This window comes from Camelus dromedarius, chromosome 13 (genome assembly GCF_036321535.1).
Source record: "Camelus dromedarius isolate mCamDro1 chromosome 13, mCamDro1.pat, whole genome shotgun sequence".
NCBI classification, from domain to species: Eukaryota; Metazoa; Chordata; class Mammalia; order Artiodactyla; family Camelidae; genus Camelus; species Camelus dromedarius.
In genome coordinates, this window is record NC_087448.1 from 60,958,246 (window position 1) to 60,984,174 (window position 25,929).

Here is a 25,929-nt window from a genome sequence, read left to right on the forward strand (position 1 = left end):
CTAAGATTCTATGCTTATTACTATAAATGTGTGTTTGACTCTTGCTTTGGGGAGTGGTACCTGCTTTGGCGTTGTAGGAGAACCTGTTGAGGTATTTTGAGCACTGGGATGACTTCCTGTGTTGACAGCTGGTCTTAATTTTTACTCTTTGTGTCAGGGTTTCCCTAAATCCACACATGGACCATGAGAGACAGCCTGTGGCTGGGAATTCAACCTAGAGAGGTGACCCATGGGTCCTGTCTGCTTGCTGTTGTCAATCCCCCTTTTCCTTTCAACATGAAGAGGAGGCTACCAGAGTCATATTTTCCCCCAAAGCTGCTTCCCATGATCCTTCATGCAAGTGTCCAAGTTCACTTCTAATTCTGCAATTTCACCTTTAATAAATTATGCTCTTCCAAGGATGTTCAACTCTCAGCCAGGGAGGAAGGGTTAGTGAGCCTCAACCAGTAAAAAGGGTGGGATTTTCCTTTGTGAAATCAGGTTGGCTGGTCCTGAGACGGTCGCAGTGTTGTTTCCACAATGAAAAGGGTGCTAAGAGTTTGTCTAGAAGATGGTGGCTTGCTGGCTTCACACTGGTGCTTATAGCAGTCCTGTTCCTGTCTGACGGGGAGTAAGGGCAGAAACAAATATTTATTGAGCCCTTTCTGTGGCCCAAGCAAATTATGAGACGTATCCTTGAGTGGGACGTAGCCTTCTTCATTTCTATACCCTCACTATCAGCCGTCTTGCCAGTTGGTTGGATGGATGGATGAGCAGGTGCTTGGATGGGTACCTGGGGGAATGAGATGCCAAGAGGAAGTAAGCGCCTGAACATGCGTGATGACTATGAGAAAGGAAAGTGGGAGACAGAGTCGAGCACTTAGGGACCCATTTGACATCAAGAGAGAAAGGGTATTTATAGGATATTTCAGGTTTGTGCAGCACAGGTGGGAGATCTGGATGAGAGGCGACGTAGTTCGGGGGGTCATCAGTCTGGGTCAGGGGAACATTTAAGTGGTAGGATTGGCCTGGACGACCCAGGAGGGCCTTCTAACCCCGCAATTCTATTATAATTCATTGTGAGAAGTCACCTGGTCAGGCAACACTCTGTACAAATTTAAGGTGTACAGCATCGTGACTTGACTTACATACATTATGAAATGATGACCACAGTAAGTTTAGTGAACATCCATCATCATACAGATACAAAACCAAAGAAAAAGAAACCAAAATTTTCCTTGTGATGAGAATTCCTAGGATTTACTCTCTTAATAACTTTATATATAATATACAGCAGTGTTAATTATATTAATCATGTGGTACATTATATCCCATGTTCTTATTTATCTTATAACCAGAAGTTTGTATCTTTTGAAATCATTTTCATTCAATTTTCAACCCCTATAGGAAATTAAATTTCTCTGAATGTCTAGCTTCTGAAAAATTCAAAACATAGGCAATACCGGATCTATTTCTACTATGGCAAAACAGCAACAAGCTGCTCAGGTAAGGAGTACCGGGCCCTTTATACGGGGCATCGGTTTCCCTCTGGTCACTTCCCACCCAGCTTGCCTCCTTCGTTGAAATGACATACCTGGTGGCTATAGGTATTCTGGTTTGTCTCCTACACAGGAAATCATCTGGGGGATGGAGAGTGGAAGCACGTTAAAACGCAAATTCCTAGGCCACCACAGGGTCACACTGGTAGGCTTGGTCGGGCTGGTGCCTGGGAATCCACATTTTAACAAAACTGCCAGGTGTTGCAGGCGTCTGATTCTCCTTCTTAAGCTTACCCAGTGCACATAAATGGGTGCAGATACCCAGAGGAGACACAAAAACAGAACAGACACTAAAACTATGTGCCTTTGACTCCCAAACCTGAAACACCTGTAGGTTTTTGAAAATCATGCGTTTTGGGGGCTCCTATCTCAGAGATTCTAATTCCATCGAAAAGGGTCCAGTAATCCACATAGAATAATTCTCATGTGCAAGCAGGTTTGGGAGCCACTGTTAGATTTGTAACATGCTAATCACGTGTATGTTGAGGGCCGATGTCAGGAGATGGAGGAGGGAGGAGTACAGCCTCCTAAATCTCTACCAGTCAGTGTGGAGAGAATCCCTGCTGCCACACTGGGTGATGGAGGAAGGTTTTGCCGAGGAGATAAGTTTCCGAAACTGCTTTGGTACATTGACAGACGATGGGGTAAAAACATCCCATGCCCAGAGTACAGTTGTGGGGAAATGCAAAGGTGGGAGCAGACCCAGGGAGTTTTCAGGAGGAACAACTAAGGAGCGGGAAAGCCGAGGAGGTGAGGTTGTGTTTCACTCACTTTAGTTTATCTCGATGGCAGATAAAAACTGCTTGTATGAAGGGAGGTGCTTTCTCACGTTTATTAAATTTTCATGTTTATAAAATTACAGGGATTGTTAAAAGCAGAAAGCCACTTTTGTAATATAATGAACAATAGGAGACATGTCCTTTCTCTAAATACTTGGCATTGACCTCCCATAACAAAATCTTGAGACCAAACCTGAGCCTCCCAGCAATTTTTGTATCCAGCTTTCTGGCAAGCCAAGCCATTGTCTCTCCCTTTCCTCCTGCCTGTCTCTCTGTTACATGGAATGAGGAGGCAGGAAGCCCAGGGATCACCTTGGTTAATCAGGTATCAAGAGCTGCTTTCATCACCATGGAAACATGACACTCCTATGGAAGACAGAGAAACCTCTCATCTATTTTTCAAGGTGGTTTTACATCCCAGGATAATATCCTTTCTGAAAACAAAAAAACAGGAAGATATACATATACACACAATTACCTTACATAGTATGTTGAACGCTGCTGAATTTTATTCATCAGACTGTAGAACAGTTTTCATTTTTGCTCAAAGCAAAATTTTCCAGAAGTCAGATGGTAAACTAGGTGTGCTTGAGTCCTCCAGGGAAATAGACTTCTAAAGACCCAGATAAACTTGTCCTGCAAGGGGTCTGCTAAACCGTCTAGCCCAAGAAGTCTTTGCAGACATGTTCCTTCCCCCTTCTTCCCCCTCCTGCCTCCGGTGGGCTATGTAAGGGTGTTGGAAGCGAAATACTTTGTAAAACACTGAATTCCTCCTCCTCTTGCATCCTGTCTCAGGCTGTTTTCTTGTGTCCTTCAAAATATTAGCCAAATTTTAAAGAATTCCATGACTTTGGAGACTCCATCCCATTTTTAAACCCCTAATAACGGGTTTTGATTTTGCAGGCACCGTGAAAACTCCGTGCACGTTATTTCCCCCATAGACCGACAGTTGATCTCAATGCTGAACCAGAAACTACTGGGGAGTAGACAGCCTTTCCCACGGCCCTGTGTATATTAGGATAGGTGCACAGAAATAAGAGTAAACTTGCCTTTTCCCCCCTCTACTGCTTTGGACTAATACTAGTTCTCTTATGCTGTGGAATTCTAATACTTTTGAATCTCTTGTTTCTAAAGCATTAAGTTAGGAGTGGAGAAACCCCATAAGATTCACTTCCCTGTAGGATCACTTGTTTTCTTTAATATTGTTAGATTTTATTTACTCTAATAAAAAAGAAGGCCAGTGTGGTTGAAGCATTGATTTTTATCTCCTACTGGAGCACTACCCTTTATGGCATTTAACTGGCAAAATAATGATTTAAAATATCTTGCTAAAGGAGACATGCCAGACCTTTTTTTTTTTTTCTCCCAGTGTAACAAGAAGTTAAACTCTTTCATAGGGTTAATGAGTCAGGACCTGGACAAAAATGCCTCTAAGTGTCTGACAGAGTTAAGGGAAAGAGGTGAGATATCAATTAAGTAATTTTCTTTTCTTTAGAAGCAAAAACTTGAGTTTTGAAAATTTTGAATATAAACATACTATCTTGGCATAGAAAAACTTTTTCAAGGGTTAATCCTAATCTCAGGCAACTGAGAAACTACTGCAGGATTTACTCTGAACTCCAGATACTCTCCCGCTCTCTCGAGACATGTGAGAAGAATTGTATATGGGGAAGGGAATTCCTTTCTTGACCATCAGTGCCCTCACTCTGTGAACCAAGAGCTGAGTTTCAATATAAATATTATTGCTGGCCAGGTCCTTTTTAAAACCTAGCCATAGAATCTGACTGTCAGAGAGTGTTTATTCTTGGTCTTGCTATCAATTCTCCCTAAAATGGAAAACCTACAACAAAGGATGCAGTAAAACGCTGCTCAGGGCAGGATTGTGTCAGCCCGAGAGGCAGTTACAGGGAGATCATATTAAGGGATTTGCACTTACACCCTTGGCCCTGGCCCAGCCAAGGCTGGGAAAAAGACTCCCACTTCTCCAGCCCAAAACCAATGATGTAAATTAACTCTACAAGGAGCCATGTCCTCTGGCCTCCTTTCCCCTGAGGTGATCTTGGTGCTTGTATAAGCGGTTTGGTTATTGAGGCCCAAAGTAGTTTGCAAAAAGGAGGTGCCTAACTGCATTAGAGAAATTTGCGTTGGAGTTAAAATGTTAAGTCTCATCTTCTAGAATTGGCTTTGTATCATTTTGGGTATTTCCTTCAAATGCTAATGAAAGTTCAAGAATACTAATCCTATCCTGTTGGCCAAGCCAAGCCAGTCAGGGCAGGCATCCAGCTGAAAATTATTTTTCCTTGTCTACATGTGGATATTCTGTACCATGTAAACAAGAGGCACAGCAAGGCCCCGGGTGACGGTGTTCCTCCCACGCCAGCCCAGACCTCCCTCGTGTCCCTACACTGCTCGCTCTCTTAGCTTTCCCTGGCCCTTACCTCCTCCTGGTCAGTGCCTGATGGCTCTGGGCACTGAGGACCTTACACGTGGGCCCCTCAGGCACCCAGAGGGCAGCTTAGTGCACGAGGTTATACGTCAGAATGGTGTGATCGTACCTCGGTTCCGCCTCTTCTTACCTGCACATGTTTATGTAACTTATTTATCTCCTTACACCTGTTTCCCTTCTGTAAACTAGAGGTCACAACATTGATTGACTTAGTTGGGTTCTGAGGATTGAAGGTAACGTCTGTGGGGTTCCTGGCACGCCAGAGAGCCTCCCCCAGAAGGTGGCTGCTGTTACCCTGCCGCCTGCCCCTCCTGCAGCCCCTGCTCACCAGGACACCACAGGAGAAGGAAGAATCCCAGTTCTCAGTGTATTTTGTGTCACTCTCCCCAGCTTTGCAGGATCCTGAACAGTCAGTGCTGGGGTTTCTGGGAGCTGTGGGGGTTCTTTACCCCTGACCGTCAGTTGTGAATTCCTGACTCTCCACTCCGCAGGGCAGAACACCTACACTGAGCATCCTCTTCCCATCATTCAGCCAACAAATATTTACTGAGTACCCTGTATGTAACAGGCACTGTTCTAGCAAACTCCCTAACTTCAAGGAGCTTAGGTTCTAAGGGGGAAATACATAAAATAAATAAATACAAGATGCCAGGTCGTCTAGCTGTGTGCTGTGATAAATACGTGGAAGACGGAAGAGAGCGGAAGCAGGGTAGAGATGGGATGCTATTTTAGACATGGAGGTCAGGGGAGATTCTTTGAGAAGTTGGCTAAGTTTGGTAGAAACTTGACTGCAATAAGAGCAAGCCATGCGGTGACCTGGGAAGACAGCGTTCCTGGCTAAGAGGTACAAGGACTGGAAAGGCTCTGGGCCTGGAGTGAGCTTGGTGTATTTGAAGAAAAACAAGGCAGCCAGCGAGGCTGGGGTGGAGTGAAGGAGTAGGGGATCGGGGAGCAACATGATGTAGACCCTCAAAGGCCACTGTTGGGAGTTTGGTTTCATGGAGAAGAGAGCAGGGGAGGGGTGGACCCGACATGCATGTTGAAAGGACTGGTCTGAGTGCCGGGCAGAGCAGAGACTGGGAACGAGAGCAGAAGTCGATCAGTTAGAACGCTCTTTCCACAATCTGGGCAACTGTTGATGGTGCTTTATTTTGGGTGCTGAAAAGTAGTTTTGAAGATAATGGTTTTGGAGGCCTGGTGAGGGTACAAGCCTGATCCGAGTCCGTGAGGAAACGGGAGAAGGTGAAGAGACAGCAAGAACAGACTGCTCTTACTTTGCTCCGAAGAGGGGTTGGGGAATGGAGCAGTTGCTGGGGGCATGTGGAGTTAGGGTGCTTTTAAGATGGGAGAAATTTCTGCATGGTTGTATGCTGATCGCAGTGATCCTGAGAAGGAGGAAGAATTTATCAGACAAAGAGATAAAGGGTAATTGCTGGAGCCAATGTTCTTGAATAGCCAGAGGGTTGTTCAGATGAGAGCCGGCACAGAGCATCGCTGGTAACAGGAGGGAAGGCAGCACCCGGGCTCGGATGCGGGCGCGGAGACGGGTGTGATGCTGGGAGTTGTGGAAGGTTGGGGAAGACAGGAGGAAGTTTGAAATAAATTCCTAGCAGAGTGGGAGAGGGAATAAACCCTGGCAGTGGGGGATGGGGGGCGCGGTGCTGTGCAGCACAAGAGCTCACCTGAAGAACACAGCCGTGAATCTAAAGTGAGACCAGTCAGCATGTGTCCCTGTGTTTTCCTCCAGGTTCAGCTGCCTGATGCCGGCTTGAATAGGCAGAGATTTAGCTGGAGTTTCACTGAGCACTTTAGACAGAGAAGGTAGGGGCTAGGGGGTCACTGCAATGAAGAACCAGAGAATCTTGGCTTCGAAGGAGGGGTTGTGGGGCACTGTGGAGGGATCCAGCGGCTGAGGTCTTGGTCTTGTGGCTAAAGAATCTTCAGCATCTAAGCACTAGATAGAGCAGTGAGACTAAGGGCGAGGTGCGGGTGCAGAGGTGAGAGTGGCTACTCGGAACTGCGGGAGTGGGGAGGGTGCTGTCGTTGGTGTAATGGTGACGGTGCTCTTTTTCACTTGTGAAAAGTGAAGTGTGATCTGCGGGGTTACTGAGAGAACACTTACACCTACATACCTACAGCAAAGATACATACATACATACATACAACTACTCACACCTACATACATATGTACATACATACACACATACATACATAGAGCTACAGCAAGGCCTCAGTTACCCAGCCTTGCCAGCCATTGAGAATCCCACTCACGTGAACCTTCCAGAAAGCAAATACATAAAGCATACATTTTATTTTAATAATTGTGATAGGATTCTTTCTGGTGGCCAGTTAACTGAGTAGCTTTAATCATGTTGCTACGGAGATTGTACTTGCATAGAATGCATGCACAGAGAGAGAAAGAGGAAGAGAACGTGTGAGCACTTTAAGGATGATTTACCATAAGCCAGTATCTTCAAAGATCAGCCATTTCCAGGAAGTTAACAAAGTCTTCATAAGGTAATACATTTCTATTTTAATAACAGATGTAGGAAGGGGACTCTAATTATTTGCTGATCTTATTTATTTCCAGTCAATAGCAATAAGCAGGAAATTAATATTAGTAAAGACACGGAAACACAGTGAGAGTCAGATTCACGTAACCCCAGATTCAGAGGTGAGAACCGGGGAGTAAGTGCCAAGCACTCCGTGTGCTGAGGAGGCCAGAGCAGTCCTTAGACTGATAGCCTGTGACTGGATCCAGATGAGGCCTCGTCTAGAGTTGAGTGGTAAGTACTTTTAAAACTGGGGAGGATAAAGTTGGCATTTCAAGTATGTTAAGGGAACGCAGATTATTCCAGAAACAGTGATGGGACCACTGCTAGCTTTCTGGAAGTAAAAACAGCAGTAAAGCTGCCTTCCTGTCTCACTCAACAAAATTAATGCTTGACATATTAAAGATTTAAGAATTAAAAAATGAAACCAAAAAGTCATTAAAGAAACCAGATGTGTATTTTTATAAACTTGAAGTGATGACTTCTTTTAAAGAATGACAGTGAGGCCCAGACTCATGTGATTACACACACACACACACACACACACACCCGTATTTTCCATATGACTGGCAAATGGCTTGTTTCCCTAATATACAAAGAACTCTTTAAATCAATAGGAAAAGACAAGCAACCAGAGACAAAAAGGCAAAGGTCATGAGCAGCATTTCATAAAGAAGAAACATAAGAGAAGTAAATATATGAAAAGACATTTTCAATAATCATTGATGAAACAGTGAGCTATTTCTCACCTACTAGATTGGGCAGAGGTTATAAATGTTAACACAGTGTTGGCAAGGGGGTGGGGGCAAACTGTCATACCAGTGGAAAGGGGTTTGAATTTGCATCACCTCTTCGTACATCCCTTGAATTCCACAATTCTGTATCTAGGAATACATTATAAGTTCAAGACTTCGTCCTCCTCCGGAGGTGACATGAGGACCATAAAGAAGGCCATTGTGTTCTCTTCCTCCTGCCACAACACAAGATGCCCTTCCACTACAAATCAAAACCAATCCTCAAAGAGGTTATAATTTGAAGTGACTGCCCATCTTCCCCGAAAAGGCCACAGAGACTAATATTCCCATCACTCCTTCCCTGCCTTTTAGTACAGCGGCCGCCAGAAGTCTAAGCTTCTGATGTTACTTTCCCACCAGCGTCGCTCTTGACAGCCGCTCTTTGGACCCAGTCTCCCGCCCTACGCGGGACCCAGGCTCTTCTTACAGAATTCAGCCGTTACCAGCAGAATCCTTTGAACCCCGCTGCTTTCTAGTCCCACCCCCTCTCGACTACCCAAGGAGGTTCCTCTGGCACTTGCCCCGTCTCTGTCTGGAACACTGGATAGTCCTTTACACAGGAGAGATCCCATAGCGCAGTAAACATGCCTTAAGATTTCCCATTTAAAAAAACCAAACCAAACCAGAAAGTCTTCTTTTGACTTGACTTCACTTTCTTCCAGTTAATTCTCCATTTCTCTGTTCTCTGCTAGAGGAAAGCTTCTTGAAAGAACTGTTTCATACTTTCCATCTTCGCTTCCTCACCTCCTATCTTCTCTCTGGTAAGTATTTTTACTGGAGTATAAGTAACCTGCTGGGAGGTGCACAAGGTATACAACTCAATGACTTATAAAGTGAACACACCATGTACCAACCCCCGGTTCAAGAACAGAACGCTGTCCACATCCCAGAAATCTTGTTCCCTCTTCCACTTACTACCATCCCCTCCTCCCTCAAAATAACTACTGTTATTACTTTTAACACATTGCTTTGCCTGTTTTTGAAAAAATTGTTTTGAAATAATGCCATATATCGTATTTTCTTTTGCCCAACATTATGTTGGTGAGGTTCACTCAAGGTGTGGTAGGTAGCAGAGGTCAGATCACAAGGGCCTGAGAAGTCCAGGTAAGGATGTTTTCATTTTTTCTGAGTGAAATGAAGCCTTCGGAAGGTTTTAACAGAGGAGGAACATCACATGATTTTTGCACTAAAAGGTTCACTTGACTGCTACCCTGGGAACAGACTGTGGGCTAGAGGGTGAGGGCGAACATGAAACCAGAGAGACTGGATAGAGCGCTACTGCAACAATCCAGTCACATTATTCAATTCTTCAGCTTTAAAAAGAAAAGGCATTTTAGGTCAGTCCCCCAGTGGAGCTAAATCAAAGGAGCAATAATAAACCGAGCTCAGTGTTGGATCTGCAATAATTAGGCCGGCTATGGCAATTTGGGCCCAGAAAATAATTAACACCTTCACAACAAAAATAGCCTTAGGAAGCAACTGTAAATTTTCAAAATTAGGATAATTTATGGCTGGGAATAAATAGACATTGTCAATATTTTGCAACTGTGGGTCTTAAAAGTAATACTTCATCAAACATAGAACGTAAACTCAAGGCTAGAAAATCAAACTAATTTCAGTTCCAAGGGGGAAGAACAGGATAGTAGTGACTCATCAAAAGCTGAGTGACAGGCAGTGTTGAAACTGGATTCGCCTGGACAGATATAATTGGAGTTACAATAAGACACTACCCAGCTGTATGACTTTGCGTATTATTTACACTTATTCTTGTTATTCTTAGCATTTATGGTATCACAAAGATTTGCTTTCTACGTTACAGATGTTTTCAGATGACTTAGTTGAAACCAAGGATTACCTGTGGTTGGGTCTTCAGCTATGACTGTACATTTTTTTCTTGGTCCTGAAAATTCTCAGCTTTTGAATTGGAAGTTTTAACACTTCTACTGAGATCCAAATATTTGGTCCCGTGTTAGTTTTCACAGCACCCTGGGCAGAAAATGGGGCTGGTCTTGGTTGATTTTAAATCTAGAAACATGACATACCCCTATCTTAAACCATACCCAACTATCTACTCAGAATGCATTGAAGACTTAAATACAAGATCTGAAACTGTAAAAATCCTAGAAGAATATACAGGGGGTAAACTCCTCAGCATTGGTCTCCGCAGTGCGTTTTTGGATTTGACACCAAATGCAAAAATAAACAAGTGGGATTACATCAAACTAAAAAGCTTCTACACAGCAAAGGACACCATCAACAAAGCAAAAAGGCAGATTATTAAATGGAAGAAGATATTTGCAAACCATGTCTGATAAGGGGTAATATCCAAAATATATAAGGGACTCATACAACTCAATACAAATAAATACCCCAATTAAAAGAAAGGCAAAGTATCTGGATAGACCTTTTTCCAAAGGAAATATGCAAAGGGTCAGCAGGTACATGAAAAAGTGTTCCACATCACTAATTGTCAGGGAAACGCAAATCAAAACCACAATGAGATGTACACGTGCACCTGTTAGGATACCTATTATCAAAAAGACAAGGGATAACAAATATTCATAAGGATGTGGAGAAAAGGGAATCCATGTGCACTGTTGGTGGGAATGGAAATTGGTGCAGCCAGTATGGAAAACAGTATGGTAGTTCCTCAGAAACTTAAAAATAGAACTATCCTATGATCCAGCAATCCCACTCCTAGGTAAATACCCAAAGGAAATGAAGTCATTATCTGGAAGAGCTGTCTGTACTCCCATGTTCATTGCAACATTATTCTCAATAGCCAAGGAATGGAAACAACCTAAGTGTCTGTCAACAGTGAATGGATAGAGAAGATGTGAGATGTCTGTATCTGTATCTAACAACTATATTGAACTACTTAGGTTGTTTCCATACCTTGGCTATATCTGTGAGGGATACACACACATATATATGTATATATACACATACATATACATACACACACAAATATACAAATGCATATAGATATATACATATATATATATATTCACCCCCCTAAATCCTGTCCCGAAACACAATGGAATAGTATTCTTTTTTTTTTTTTTAAAAAGAACTCCTGCCATTTATGACAACATGGATAAACCTGGAGGGCATTACGCTAAGTGAAGTAAGCCCAACAGAGAAAGACAAACACTTGGAGGTATCACTTAAATGTGGGATCTAAAAAAAATGTCAAGCTCATCAAAACAAGAAGGTAGAAGAGTGGTCACCTGCGGGTGGGGGAAATGGGGGTGAGGTTGGCAGAAGGATACAAACTTTCAGTTAGAAGATGGATATGTTCTGAGGAGCTCATGTGTAGCATGGTGACTATAACTAATAAGACCACATTGTATAACTGAAATTTGCTAAGAGAGAACTTTAAAAAGTTCTCACCAAAAAGGTTAATATGTGAAAGAAAATAAGTACCTCTAGGAACATGACAAATAATATCAGACCATTTCTCTGTCCAGTTTGGTAATCTGCCCAGGGTAGTGGCACTGATGTGTATTTTTGTGGGGAAACCTGGATGCCTGCCTCATGCAATGTTGATATTAAAAGATGAGAGGTGTACCAAATACAATCCTCTCACTTATTTACCAGTTAAAGACTTCTTGCTAATGCATATACCTGGGCCTTTTGTTTTTGCTTACTTTATTTTCCACTTCTACCACCTTTAAAGAAATGCTCCCCTTTGGGGCAGAATTCTTCAAAAAGGTTTTACTTTTTGGCTCAAATTCCTGTCTCGAATTCTCTCTTAAACCCACTTCTACAAGTTTTTGCCCCCAATATAGTCTTGCTCAGGTAACCAAAAGCCTGGGTGTTGCTGTCTTAACACCAACTGCTCAATGTTTGTTTTTTCTACCAACCTACTGGAGACAGTTCCTTTGCCTGTATCTTCTGACCAGAAACAGTGATTCAAACAGGAGTCTGGAGCCAGGTTGCCCATGAAGTCCAACCTCCATCATGTACCAGTGGGTGATGAGGAACAGGTTACCCTGCCCCTCTGTGCCTTGGTTTCCCCCTCTGTGAAAGTGAGGAGTTTGCAGGACCTGCCTCTCAAGGTTGCAGTAAAATTAAATGAGCGTGTGGGCTCGGCGCACAGGAACCATGCGTTGTGTGTTAGCTGCTATTATTACTGTCGGCAGTGGTGATGCTGTTGTTCCCATCTGAGGCCTGTGGGGCCAAGTAAGTTCTGTGCCAATAGCTCACTCCCCACAAATCCTACTGGGTAAGCAGCTGCTACTGCTTCTTCCTCAGGCTGCTTTGTTCCACTCCTTGCCTGCGCAAGGCACCAATCAGTGCCTTTGCTGATGGCCGCTGCTCCTGTGTGTGTGTGTGTGGGGGGGGGGATAGGGGGTTTTAAGAGAGGAGGGTGATCACTGACAGAGTAGCAGCAGGTCTGTGAACCCAGCACCCCACGATGTAGGAAATGCTAGCTATAGACTGGCCTTTGTCTCTTTACGTCTGGTGTCTCGAATACAATTTCCAGGTCTGCAAAGACAGGGAGGGTATCCTCTGTTTCTCCCAAGTCCCTGCACACTGCTGTCCTTAGGTAGCTAAGTCAACAGCCCTCAGTCTCTTTTCTGCCGAGCCACACAGTGGCTGCCATTCACCTTTTCTCTCAAGGGGATGCTCAAGATTCTCTGACGTTCCCCACACAGAGCCAGCGGCAGTTGCACCCTGTTCTGTCTAGAATGCAAAGAAGAGTGACAATAATGCAGGAACACATTTTAGTTGGCTCCAATTCACTTTTTAAAAAGTAAATAATATGCAAGCCTCTCCTTACTGTTAGTAATAAGCTACTCGTGACACCTCATGCTGATCGCTGCCACCATTTTCACAGGAAACCTAGGTGAGATCTGATGGAACAGTGACGCCAGGGAGCCACGAGGAGATCGGATGAGGGAGGTGTTTATCCCTATTTCCCAGGAAGCATACTGGGGCCTTTCTTTCCAGCTTGACCCTCCTGCAGGAGCAGAAAGTTCCTGGCCTAAAAGGGCTTAAAGGTCTCTCCCTTTCTCCTTAGCCTGCATAGAAGACAGGAATTCATTGTTCAGGTGAGAGCAGTGATTCTCAGTGGCTGGTGACCAAGATAAAGAATAATCCCAATGTTTTTATGATACCAACTTCTGAAAGTAATGTTTGGCAAAATTTTCCAGCATAATGGGAATATAAAGAAGATGCAGAATAATTATGAAAGGGAGAGGTTTGGCGGGAGGAGTCGTATCGGGTCAAAGGAGAAGATGGTCAAAAGGGCTGGGGGCTGGTTGACGTACTGTGTGAAAATACTGCATTAAAGAGAGGATGGGGTTAAAGCGAAACAAAAGCTGATCTCTTGATTACCTTTCTCCCAACCATTCCTCTTCCTCTCTCTTAGTGAAAAACAAATCCGTTCCTCTCCACGCTGGAAAACTCTGAGTCATCCTTGACCCCTTCCTTTCTCTCACACCCTCCATCTGCTTGACATGACGTTACTAGCAGCTGACCACTTCACCCCAGCTCTGCTGCACCCGTCCCAGGCCAAGCCACCAGCAACTCCCCACCAGGTTATTGCACCAGCCTCTAACTGGTCTCCCTGCTTCCACCCCTGTCCCTCCACAACCTGGTTTTTCACACAGCTGCTGGGTGACCTTTTAAATAATCAAATCAGATGTCATCCTTGTGCATACCTCCAGTGGCCTCTCATCTCACTCAGTGAACATCCAGTGCTTTACCATGGGTCTGAGAGAACTCGTGTGACCGCAGTCCTTGCAACCTTCCCATGTCATCTTGGACAATGCTTCCCCTCCATTGCCCTGCTCCGGTCCCAGTGGTCACCTGGGTGTTCCCTGAACAAGCCCACCTCAAGGACTCTACAGTTCTTTCTGAATGAAGCTTTTTCTTCCCCAGGTTTGCTTGGCTAACTTATTTCATTCAGGTCACTGTTCAGAGGCTTCCTCCCTAAAGAGGCCTGGCCCTTCCCTATGGGCAGCGTGATCCTAGGCACCTGCTGCAGTGCCTGTGGGCAAGCTGGCAAAGTCAAGATTTCTAGAATGTGCTTTTTCAGAACCTAAAATGGAAAGCTTAAGTTTGAGAGATTGATTAAGATCAAATATTCATCCATTACCAGCAGCACAGTGTTGCTTTTCCACTACAAATTCCTCCTTCGCTGGTTTTAAAAAATGGTAATTTGGGAAATTTTGGAATTTAAAACCATTTTTTTAAACAGGGGTGTGTCTTCTCGTAACTCAGGTTTTTCATGCTGGCGTTGACTGTGTTTTATCCACTCTAAGTTCCAGAGACCCCTAATTACAAAAGCTTCCCAGGGAAGCACACAGTGAAGCCAATTGTATTGACGAGAAAGAAAATAGCAAATTAATAGACCTAATGACTGGTAGTCTAAGATATTCATGAAGGGCTTTTTTCTCCCCACTTCTTCAAAACATAGGTGTAATGTTATGTGGGGTCAGGAAGGTCATAACTTATTTTGACAGTTTAAACCCCCATAGCTATTTAGTTATGAGGCTTTGGGCATTCTGTAGTCCCCTAATCCAATCACATGGTGAAAATTATGCTCGGGTGTGAATTCCTGCATAGAATATGCAACCCCTTCTCCTATTCACTCAGACCTTTTGCATCTCAAGGGAGATGAGCAGCTGTTGTGGAGCCCAGTTCTGAGTTAGAAGGAGCCCCGAGGAGGCCCTGGTGGGGTTGGAGGGAGGGCACATGGGGAGCCTGGGGGAGACGCGGCACGTGGTTGTTACAGTGCCTCCCCACCAGCCAGGCTGTGGATCCTGCCAGCCTGCTGGCACGCTCGCTCAGTGCTGGGCTGGGGGGGCATGACCAGGCTGCAGCGCTGACACTGGAAGTTCCCTCCTGCTCTGGGGAGACCCTGTCATGACTTCTGCCCTTGGGCCTGACAGCTGGGCGCCCAGCGTCTCCCCCCACCCCACCCCCTGCTGTCATTGATAGGTGGCCAGTGATTAGTAATTGGGTCCATCAGCCATGTGGGAGGCACGTGCCCCAGCTCTATGAGTGACCTGTGAGTCAACGTGGAAATTCCCTGCACACTGTGCTTTTGTATCTAGAAACCAAAGGTTGTTAAAAGTTCAATTCCTGCCCCTGGGAGAGTTACAGCTCAGCAAACCACTGCTCCAGGGAAGAATTACTTCTTTCTCTACCACCCTGGCTGTAGGGTCACTCTCTGTTTTTTCTCTATTTTTTTCTTTTTTTGCTGACCAGGGAGACGATGACAGAAGTAGGATTACAGCCAGGCCGGGGAGACAGCCACACTAGTTACTCCTAACAGGTTGGGTGCCCTGGGCCAGTTACCCTTGGCTTTCCAAGTTGTCATAGAAAGCATTTAAACAGGCTATTTAAATTTGTGTCCCTTTCTGAACATCCGTCTGTCTCCACAAGTTAAGGAAGTTTCTCAGACTAAGATCAGTAGCAATTTCATATGCTGTTTCCACGTGGCCGTATCCTCTTCAACGTCAGGGAAAATTAACTGATCGATTTGCCAGTTACCTGTTTCAGTAAAATTTTCAGCATCTTTTTTTCTTCTTTTTCTTTCCTTTTTTTTTTTTTTTTTTGCTTTATTGAGGTATAATTGACAAGATTAAAATATATTTAAAGTGTACAATGTGATAATATACATATACATTATGAAATGATTGCCACAATTGAGTTAATTAACACACCTATCACCTCACATACTTACCTTTTTGGTGTGTGAGAACACTTGTCTACTCTCTTAGCAAATTTCAATTATACTAAACAGTGTTATCAACTATAGTCACCATGCTATACATTAGATCCTCAGACCTTATTCTCATCTTATAACTGCAGGTTTGTGTCCTTTTGCCAGCCTCTCCCTATTTTCCCACCCCCTAGCCCCTGGCAACCACCATTCTACTGTCTGTTCCTATGATCTTGACTTTTTTTCCCTCTTATATTCCACCTATAAGTTATGCCATGAAATATTTGTCTTTCCCTGGCCTATTTCACTTAGCTTAATGCCCTCCAGGTTTATCCAATGTTGCAAATGGTAGGATTTCCTTCCCTTTTAAGACTGAATAATATTCCACTATGTATGTGTGTGTGTGTGTGTGTGTGTGTGTATATATCTCACATTTCCTTTATCCATTCATCTGCCAGCAGGTACTTAGGTGGTTTCCATACCTTGGCTATTGTAAATAATGCTGCAGTGAACATGAGAGTACAGGTATGTCTTCAAGATAGTAGCTTTATTTCCTTTGGATACAATACCCAGAAGTAGGATTGCTGGAGCATATGACAGCTCTATTTTCAATTTCTTGAGGAACCTCCATCCTGTTTTCCATAGTGGCTGTGCCAGTTTATACTCCCACGAACAGTGCACAAGGGTTTCCTTTTCTTCACATCCTTGCCAGCATCTGTTATCTCTTGTCTTTTTGATAAAAGACATCCTAACAGCTGTGAGGTGGTATCTCATTGTGATGGTTAGTGATGTTGAGCACATTTTCATGTATTTGTTGGCTGTGTGTATAACTTCTTTGGAAAAAATATCTATTCATGTCATTTGCCTGTTTTTAATTCTTTTTTTTCTTTTGAGTTGTTTATTTTGGATATCAACCCCTTGTCAGATAGGTGGTTTTGCTTATATTTTCTTATAGTCCATAGATTGACTTTTCATTTTGTTGATGGTGTCCTTTGCTGTGCAGAAGCCTTTCAGTTTGATGTAGCCCCACTGTTTATTTTTGGCGTTGTCTTTGTTTTTGGTGTCACATCCAAAAAAGCCATTGCCAAGACCGAGGTCAAGGAGCTTACCACTTATGTTTTCTTCTTGGACTTTCACAGTTTCAGGTCTTTTGTTCAAGTCTTGCAAATTTTGAGTTGATTTTTGTGTCTTGTGTACGACGGGCATCCAGTTTCGTCCTCTCGTGTGTGGATATCCACTTTTCCCAACACCATTTGAAAAGACTATCTTTTCCTTTTATGATTATGTAACATCCTTCTTTGTCCCTTGTTACAGTTTTTTGTTACTTAGAATAGTTTTCACTCATAATTAAATGTAAGTGTTTATTTAATTTTAGCGTGTGATCGTTTTTTGCTGGTATATAGAAATGCAGTTGGCTTTTGTGCGTTGATCTTCCAAACTCAGTTATTAATACCTTCTGTGTAGATTTCATCAAATTCTCTACATCATGTTGTGGGTGAATAGAGACCATTTTACTTCTTCCTTTCCAGTCTGGATGACTCATTCCTTTTTATTGCCTTGTGGCAGTGAACTAGACCTCTAGAACAATGTTAAAGTTGTGAGCATGGACATCATTATTTTGCTCCTGATCTTAGGGGGAAAGCATTCAATCTTTCACCATTAAGTGTGACTTAACTGTAGGTTTTAGTAGCTGCCCTTTTTCCTACTGAGGAGGTTCTCATCTATTCCTAGTGCGGCGAGAAACATACTCAGCGTGGGTCAGTGGGTGTTGGATTTTGTCAAATGTTTTTCCTGGATCAATTTAAATGTTCCATGGTTACAACCTTTTTCCTAAAAAGGTGAATTATATTGTTTGATTTGTAAATGTTAAGTCAACTTTACATTCTTGGTTAAGTCCCACTTGGTCATGAGATTGATTCTATTTATATATTGTTGGACTTGACTTCCTAAAATTTTGTTTAGAAATTTGCATGTATGTTCATGAGGAATATGGATGTCAAGGTTTTTTTCTGAGTCTGTCAGAAATTGCTATAGAGTAATGCTGGTCTCTAGATTGAGTTTGGAAATGTTTTTTCCTCTTTAGTTTTCTGGGAGAGTTTGTATACAACTGGTACTATTTCTTCTTTAATTATTTGGTATAATCCACCAGTGAAGCCATCTAGGACTGCAGTTTCTTTGTGGAAGGTTTTATAAGTACAAACTCCATTTATTTAATAGATAAATGGCTATTTAAGTTATCTATTTCTTTTTGACAAAGCTTCGGTAGTTTGTGTTTTTTAAAGAATTTGTCTTTTTCTTCTGCGTTGTGGGATTTATGGGCATAAAGTTGTTAATAACAGCCCCTTATTATTATTTTAGTACCTGTAAAATCTGTATTGATGTCACCTTTCACATTCCTGATATGGTAATTTGTATCTTCTCTCTTTTTTCTCATGAGTTTCTCTAGAGGTTTATCATTTTATTGATCCTCTCAAAGATCTAGCTTCTGGTTTCATTGATTTTCTCTATTGTTTTTATGTTTTCTATTTTTTTTGAGTCATCTCTAATCTTTATTATTTCTTTCCTTAGGTTTTATTTTTTGAAACTAGTTAGAAAGATCAGTGGTGTTTTGTGTAGAGTAATGAAAATGAATTCCTTTTGCCTATATGGTTTTAAGGAATAACACTGACTTCTTGGAGACTCACAGGGCTATTTACTACTCTATTGCAGTAATGAGAAGAAATGACAACAGGAAGCTGAGTGTTGCAGTTTATATAGCTTGTTCTAGAGTTATATAAAGGCTGTGCACAAGTTCCAAATTCAGCATTCTGAGTCTTTACTAATGTGATGAAATCATATAATTTCAGCAATAGCCAACATTAAGAAAAAAGGAAATAAAGAACAACGTGCCTTCTGGGTTTTGGTAATTCCTTTACAAATACAATAAACCTTTGTGGGAAAGTTCTCTTGACGTGTTGACATGTTTGTTCTATTCTGGCTGTGAGTTTCATTATGGTAGTCTACCCTTGGGAACATTTTTTTTGTTTTTTCCTAACTACTAGCTTTTTATTCATCTTCCCTGAAATGCATTTGCTTTCTAAGTATTTTCTAGGCTTAATAGTATAGTAGAAGGAGCTCTGCCTTTTGGGACTGATTTGCTCCCAAATCCTTATTCTGCCACTTTACAATTATGAGAACTTTGGAAAGTTACTTTACTTCATAGTGAGCCTAATTTTCTTAATAAGTAAAAATGGAGCTAAAAAGCTTATGTTAAAAAGTTGTTGTGAGGATTAAATGAGAGAACACATACTAAGTGGCTGCCATATAGTAGCTCCTCGGTAAATTTTAATTCTCTTTTTCATTGTGTAGTAATGAAAATATATTAATACAATGTGTAGATCTGAGACTATAATACAATAGATTTAATTTTTTCTAATAAATGTTACTTCTTAAAAACATTTTTTTGTCCAACTATTTTATTTTATTTTTTGGGGGTACTTAGGTTTGTTTGTTTGTTTGTTTGTTTGTTTATTTATTTATTTATTTATTTATTTATTTATTTATTTTTAATGGAGGTAGTGGGGATTGAACCCAGGACCTTAGCACATGCTAAGCACGTGCTCTACCACTGAACTATACCCTCCCGCCAATAACCGTTACTTTTATCATTACATTTTAATGCTTTTGTTAATTTTAATTTCTCTTAAACTCATAATTCACACATAAAGGTGAACTCCTGAGATGGGTCTTGGTACTTGTTGCAAACATAGAATTTAATGTATAAGTAAATTGATTTGGAGCCAATACAGTTCAGTCTTTTCGTGAATTATGCCTTCCTAATAACATTTGTACAATTATATTGAATATAAAAAAGATCGAGGGGAAACATGGCATTTACTTTCCTATGTTGTATGTTCTATAATTGGGAGGTGAGGTGGAAATAGGAGATGTTCTTTTGCCAGTCCTTCACTCCTGCTTCCTGGGATCACTTTCCCAATAGCTTTAAACCTAAGTTCTGGCTGACTGCATCATTTCAGTTGTCTTCATCCATCATTTATTGGGCATCTGAATTGGACATCCGTGCCCACTAGAAAGCTTCTAGTTCTCATCTCTTATTGTATTTGGTTGACAGTCAGTTACAAGTTCACTGGTTTTGGCAGAACTTATTTCCTTGTGGTTACATGAAATCCGTATTTTCTTGCTAGCAGGTGACTGGGGACCACTTTCAGCTTTGAGCAATCAAACATGGTTCTTTGCCATGTGGACCCATAGATGGTTCACAACATGGCTATTTGCTTTGTTCCAGGCCAACAGGAGAACCCCACTGAAGCTTTGAATCTCTCTCACTTCTGTCTCTGACCTCCAGATCCTCTTTTAAAAGGGGCTGACCTGATTAGGTAAAGCCAACCCACGCTTAAGTGGTGGGGATTATATTGGGTGTGTACACAAAGAGGCAGAAATCTTGAGAGGCATTTAGAATTTTTCCTACCAGAAGTTCTTTTATTTACCTTTTAAAAAACTTATATTGGTTTTATTTTGTTGTTTTCTTTTTAACTTCTGAAATTAGATGTTTAGTTCATTTTCTAATGTATTTTCTAAAATCCATTATAATTTCTTCTTGAAACAATGTATTCTTAACAGTATATTAAATTTTCTGTAATGTAAGAGTTTTTAAATTAATTTTCCTTTAATTACTCCTTCTTTACTGTAGGAGAGACTATTGACTGTATGATATCAATACTTGGAAATTTGTTGAGTTTTTTTCCATTTTCTTGTTATAATTCCGTCAGTTCTTGCCTTATATTAATGAGATCATGTTATTCTGTTCATACCAACTCATAGCCAATATATGTTCTTGATCAGTTAAATCTTCTATCACTATGTAAGACCTCTTCATCACTAGAAATTTTTAATTTAAATGTTTTCATCAAGGATCAATATATAACACTTATATGTGTTTCTGTTAAAAGATACTTATTTAATACATATTGTTCAAGCATTAACACTGAACTCAAGCCAACAGCGCTGAATGAAGTTAACCTAACACATGGACTTTCTTGGAAGGCATGTCCCAGCCTTCTAGCACTCAGGAACACTAGACAGTAGTTAAGCACAATGCTTAGGGGGCATTTTCAACAGCAAAATCACCAACAAAGAGCACAAAAATGGGGGAAGCGTGGTGCTAAACAGACTGTGAGAAGGACACATGTTTATACTGTGAGAGCTGAAATGAGACAGAGGCTCTACTTGACATCAGCTGGGAACATGTGTGCAGAAACTCAAATATTTTCTACTCTGCACGACTACGAATGACCATCAAAGTACTGCAGATATTGATTTGGGGCTACAAATAAATTTTAGCAAGTAGGCGAAGCTGCAAATACAGAATTCAGGAACAATGAGGATCAACTGTAGTTGGTCTTCTTTGAAAGTCTTATTCTTCATTTTTGGTGCTCTGCTGTTTTGGTAGTAGTTTTTGTGTGGATTTTACTTTCATAGTTTTTGACACTTGTTGGCTTCAGAAATCTGGGCGTCTATCTCTTAATTAGTTTTTTAAAATGCTAAGCTGTGTCTTCTTCAAATATTCCCTTTCCTATTCTCTTTCTCCTCTCTTTCTGGGACTTTATTTAGATATATTTGTTTAACTTTTTACTAAATTATTATTTACGACTCAACTGTTACTATCTTTCATCTCTTCATTTCTCTGTGTTGCATTATGGATTAATTCTTTGGATCCAATTTCCCGTTTGCTAAATCTTTCTGTAGCTGTACAAATCTGATCAAGCCGTTGTTCAGATTTTAATTTCAGTTATTTTATGTTATAATTTTATAACTTTCACAAGTTATTTTTGATACTTTTTCCCAAATTCTTGGTCTTTTTAAAAATACCTTGCTCTTTGCTTGCAACCTGTATCCTTTCTTCAACACACGCATGTATATTTTTATGGCCTATGTTAGGTAACTCCACTATCAGAAATCATTTTGTTTCTAATTCTGTTTTCTTCTGCTTTTTCTAGTTCATACTCATGATGCCTTCTTTACTGATACATTTTGTGATTTATTTTTTAACCACAAATCTGTATTCTTTGGAAGTTTATCAGTGGTGATCTTTTGGGGTCTAGGTTAAAGATGATTTTCTTCAGTGAGGATTTAGTTTGCTTCACCTAAGTGCCTGGGGACCATTTTAAGCTGAATTGAGAGCTTGAAGGTTTTTTGTAGGTCCCCAGGGAGTATGACTTTAGGCTGCAAACCTACATGAGGCCCAGCTTATGTATCCAAATTCTTAGAGAATATTTTCCCACTCTACCCAGCAGCCTCTCTGTCGGCTTAGGGAGGGCACCTTGCTCCTTTGTGCTGTTCCAGGACTTTATGTAGCTTGGACCCACATCATGTTTGAAGCACCAAGCCAGAGAGAAACGGCCAGTTAAAAAATTAGGTTTACAAGTTTCTACTGTATAGCACAGGGAACTATATTCAATATCTTATAGTAACCTATAATGAAAAAGTATATGAAAAGGAATATATGTGTGTATATGGATGACTGAAACATTAAGCTGAACACCAGGAATTGACCCAACATTGTAAACTGACTATACTTCAATCTAAAGAAGGTTAAAAAATTAGTTTTAGAGATCTCATCCATTATGTCTAGAATCCCCTGGTCTACCCTGACGCTCAGAGGAGAATCTCATTTCTCTTCACGACGTCACATGTGCCGCCCTCAGGAGCAACAGAGCACTTGTGGAGAGGGTTCACGCCCGGGGTGAAAACTGGACAGGCTGCTGCACGGCCCCTCCTCACAGTTTCTTGCCCTCCGGCCGAAGGAAGAAGTAAGTGTTCAGTCACTAGGGACAATTAAGAAATGGTGTGGGAAATGCCAGAAAGAGCCTTTACCCCACGGGAAGACGCACAAAGGAAAACTAGAAAGCTGATCATATTCTACAAATCTGTTTCCCACGATTGTGGTGGGCACTAAATATGCCTGGTACCCCAGCCCAAGAGCACTGCACGCCCTTGGTTCCAGAGAACTGAAGAGAGATGAATGGGGCAGAGTCAAGTGCCCCTCCTAGAGGGGAAAAACTGGAAGTGCATCTCTTACTGCTGATACCCCTTATGCTGTAATTCTCTCTCTTTTTTAACTTTGTAAGCATCTTTTTCTGACATGATACACAACAGAGATAGAATAAAGACTATGAAAAAGAATATATTTGTGTAACCGAATCACCATGCTGCACGCCAGGAACTAACACAACACTGCAAATCAACGATACTTCAATTTAAAAAAAAAAATAGCAATTAGACTGAGGCTTGCTCACTTAGCTTGGCCTCAGACTCTACCCAGAGCTCTTTTTAAAAAAAATATGTGAAGACATATATAACTTTGAAAGGAAACAATACATGTACAAATGGAAATCATTTCACCTTCTTGGATCAGAAGACAATATGGCAAAAATTTTAACTCTTCCCCAAATTACTGTTTAATTGTAATAAAATTTCAATTGGAATTCAAATGGATTTTTTATTGTGTGATTCTCTTTGAATCTGCATGACGGAACATATTATCTCTGAAGAAGCCAATAAAAGGTATCTGAAAAGAGGTACGTGGTCAACTAAGAATGATTATTGTTTAGTTCTCTTTATCTTCCTTGGTTTCATCTGAAAACTTAACTTAATTTCAGAAAAGAAAAAAGCTCATTTAGATAAGATTGTCCATCAGCTTTGTGACAGCATGAAGTGCAAATGTCCACATGAAAAAGTTTAGCTCGGAGCAGACACACCTGATGGTACCCATCCCTACAGGAAGCAGTGCTCACAACAGCAAGAGCTGTTCTTTCTCTTTGTTATGAAATAATAAATTCATTGATTAAAAGACTACATTTTCCAAAAGAGATTACACTGCACAGTAGAATTTGGTATTGCTTTATAAGCATATGGCCATAGCAACTGGAAAACTGACTTGAATTTTAAAACACAGGACTTTTAAAAAATAGCTGGGCTTGAGATATATGAGCTACATGACCACAGGCAAATGAGGTAATCTCCTTCTGCCTAAGTTCCTTCATCTGTAAGAATGAGGATAGTGATGCCTACCTGGAATGGTTCTTGTGAGGATGAAATAAGCACAGGAAAAAGCAAGCACTCTGTTAACAGGAGCCACTGGCAGAACAGTGTCCAAGCCGTTGTCATCTTGCAGGATGCAGAGCTGTGGCTGGCTGGAGCAGCAGTTGGGGCACTCGGCTTTAACAGCATTAGCTTTGGAGCATTAGAGTGAGATCTCTGTTACCTTCAGATTTTCCTGGAGAAAAGGATGGATTAATTCCAGTCACTTTCATCGGTATAGGAAGTAACATCAGTTTTTGAAAATTACTTTAATTAGGAGTTTCCTGGTCAAGTTTCCTTTCAACTAGGAATTATTATTGAATAGGAGTTAGACATGTCAGACTGCCCTGGAAGTAATGTAGGCACTTCTGTAGTGACTTCTGTCAAATCATGGGGTCCCATTTAGTACCAGTCTGCTGTCCTGACTAAATAACATGACCAGAGTGTAGTGGCTGGTGGGGACTACTTAGTGTGCCCATCTACATAAGTGTCAGTTGCCCCTTGGTATCCTGGAAGGGTTTATGATGCTCAGTTATTTCTAGTGACAGCACCTTTCAACTGCGAGAATCAGACTCAAAGGTGTTTCTTTGGACGTTATCTGCATATCCCAGGTAGAATGAGGAAAGAGGTAAGAGATGGTTGAGTGACTTAAAGTGTTTAAGACATGACCCTGATAGAATATCCATAGGGGTTAGGAGATGAAATTTATTTCTTTGGCAGAAATCACTTGGCATTTGTCACAGGAAAGATAAACAGAAATTCTCATTTCCCTTCTCAAAATACACGTGGCTCCTTACTTTCTCTACACTTACCCCTTGGCCCTTATTTTGATTAGAATTTGAAGGGATAGGCTCCGTACTTTGCATTTAGTTGATTTGGTGAGTTCATTGTACTCCCACCCCTGGGCTACTCAGTAGTTCACAAATCAGTATCGCAGCACTTGTTGAATATGTAACATGCATCTCATTTGAGCTGCATTTTATAACAAATGGTAATTATTTAGTATTTACATAATACTTTGAAAAGTATTTCAGAATAGCTCTTATTAATGGTAAGTAGTCAAATACATAGCAGCTCAGCTGACAAGAGAAAAAAAATGATTTTTCCACTGAAAGGTGTAAGCTCAGGAAGAGAAATACATGTGTATTTGTGTATGTACATGTATTTGGGACAAATACGTGTCTCAAGGGACATGACTGACAGGGGATTAGCTGGACCGAAATGCAGACTGCCCACTGAATCAGGCGAAGGTTTCATGGAAGTCTGAGACCTCATCCCCCTCCCTGGACTTTTGTGCAAAACCTGAAGGAAGCTGTGAGCCGCCTGGGCTCTGAGAACATTCCTGCCCCACAAGGGAAAGCTTATGTGAGCTCATGGGGCTGTCCAGCGTTGACCGCCAGCCGTGGCAGGCACAAGGTGTCCACTAGCGAAACCCGGCCTTTAAGTTATCAAGGGCCTGTTGTGACATATCCAGTTATAAGCAGAGGTCACTGTTTCAAGGGGGACTCAAGTCTTGAGGTCAAGTGGAGATGAGGGGTGGGATCTATGCGCAGATCTGGCCCTTCCCAATTAGGGGGCCTGAGGGTGACACTAGTGTGGGTAGGTTGGGAGGGTCTGAGGATGGTCCTCCCAGGAGATGCTGCATGGATGTGTCCAGGGCAAGAAGTGATGACAGGGCCATCACATTGGCTGCCATAATTTTGGGAAAGGTGTCAAGCCATGAGGTCACCGAAGTGTGTGTATAGTCAGGGGGAGGAACTGTTTCCTTGTCTTTCCTGAAAGAGGGGGTCTCCCCGCTGGGTCACACATCTCACCTCTCTGCGGTGCACGTTTCCTGGTTCCGACCCAGTCCACGTTCTCTTCCCCGGTCCCCAGGCCCGCCATCCGACCAGCCGCAATCTCCAGACAACCACTCCCGGAGACTGGGGAGGTGAGGGGGTCCGCTGCAGCCGGAGGCACTGAGGTGGCGGCGGGGGAGGGCGCGGGGAGGAGGAGGGCCCGGGGCGCAGCCGTGGTGGGTGCGCCCGGCCAGGAGGGGCGGGGGCGCCGGGGCGCGCACGCGG

General features: G+C 42.0%; 1 long non-coding RNA gene across 2 annotated transcripts; it reads right to left on the reverse strand.

The window, feature by feature from the left end:
- Nucleotides 1-70: 70 nt before the first annotated feature.
- Nucleotides 71-25,774, reverse strand: LOC135322784 (uncharacterized). 2 transcript variants are annotated; one of them, XR_010383638.1, is made up of 3 exons: nt 25,681-25,774; nt 23,858-24,062; nt 71-772 (listed from the first exon to the last, which is right to left on the reverse strand). It is a non-coding gene; the product is annotated as an uncharacterized LOC135322784 (long non-coding RNA). The 2 variants fall into 2 exon arrangements; XR_010383637.1 differs by lacking the exon at nt 71-772 and adding an exon at nt 22,530-22,611.
- Between the last annotated feature and the right edge of the window lie 155 nt (nt 25,775-25,929).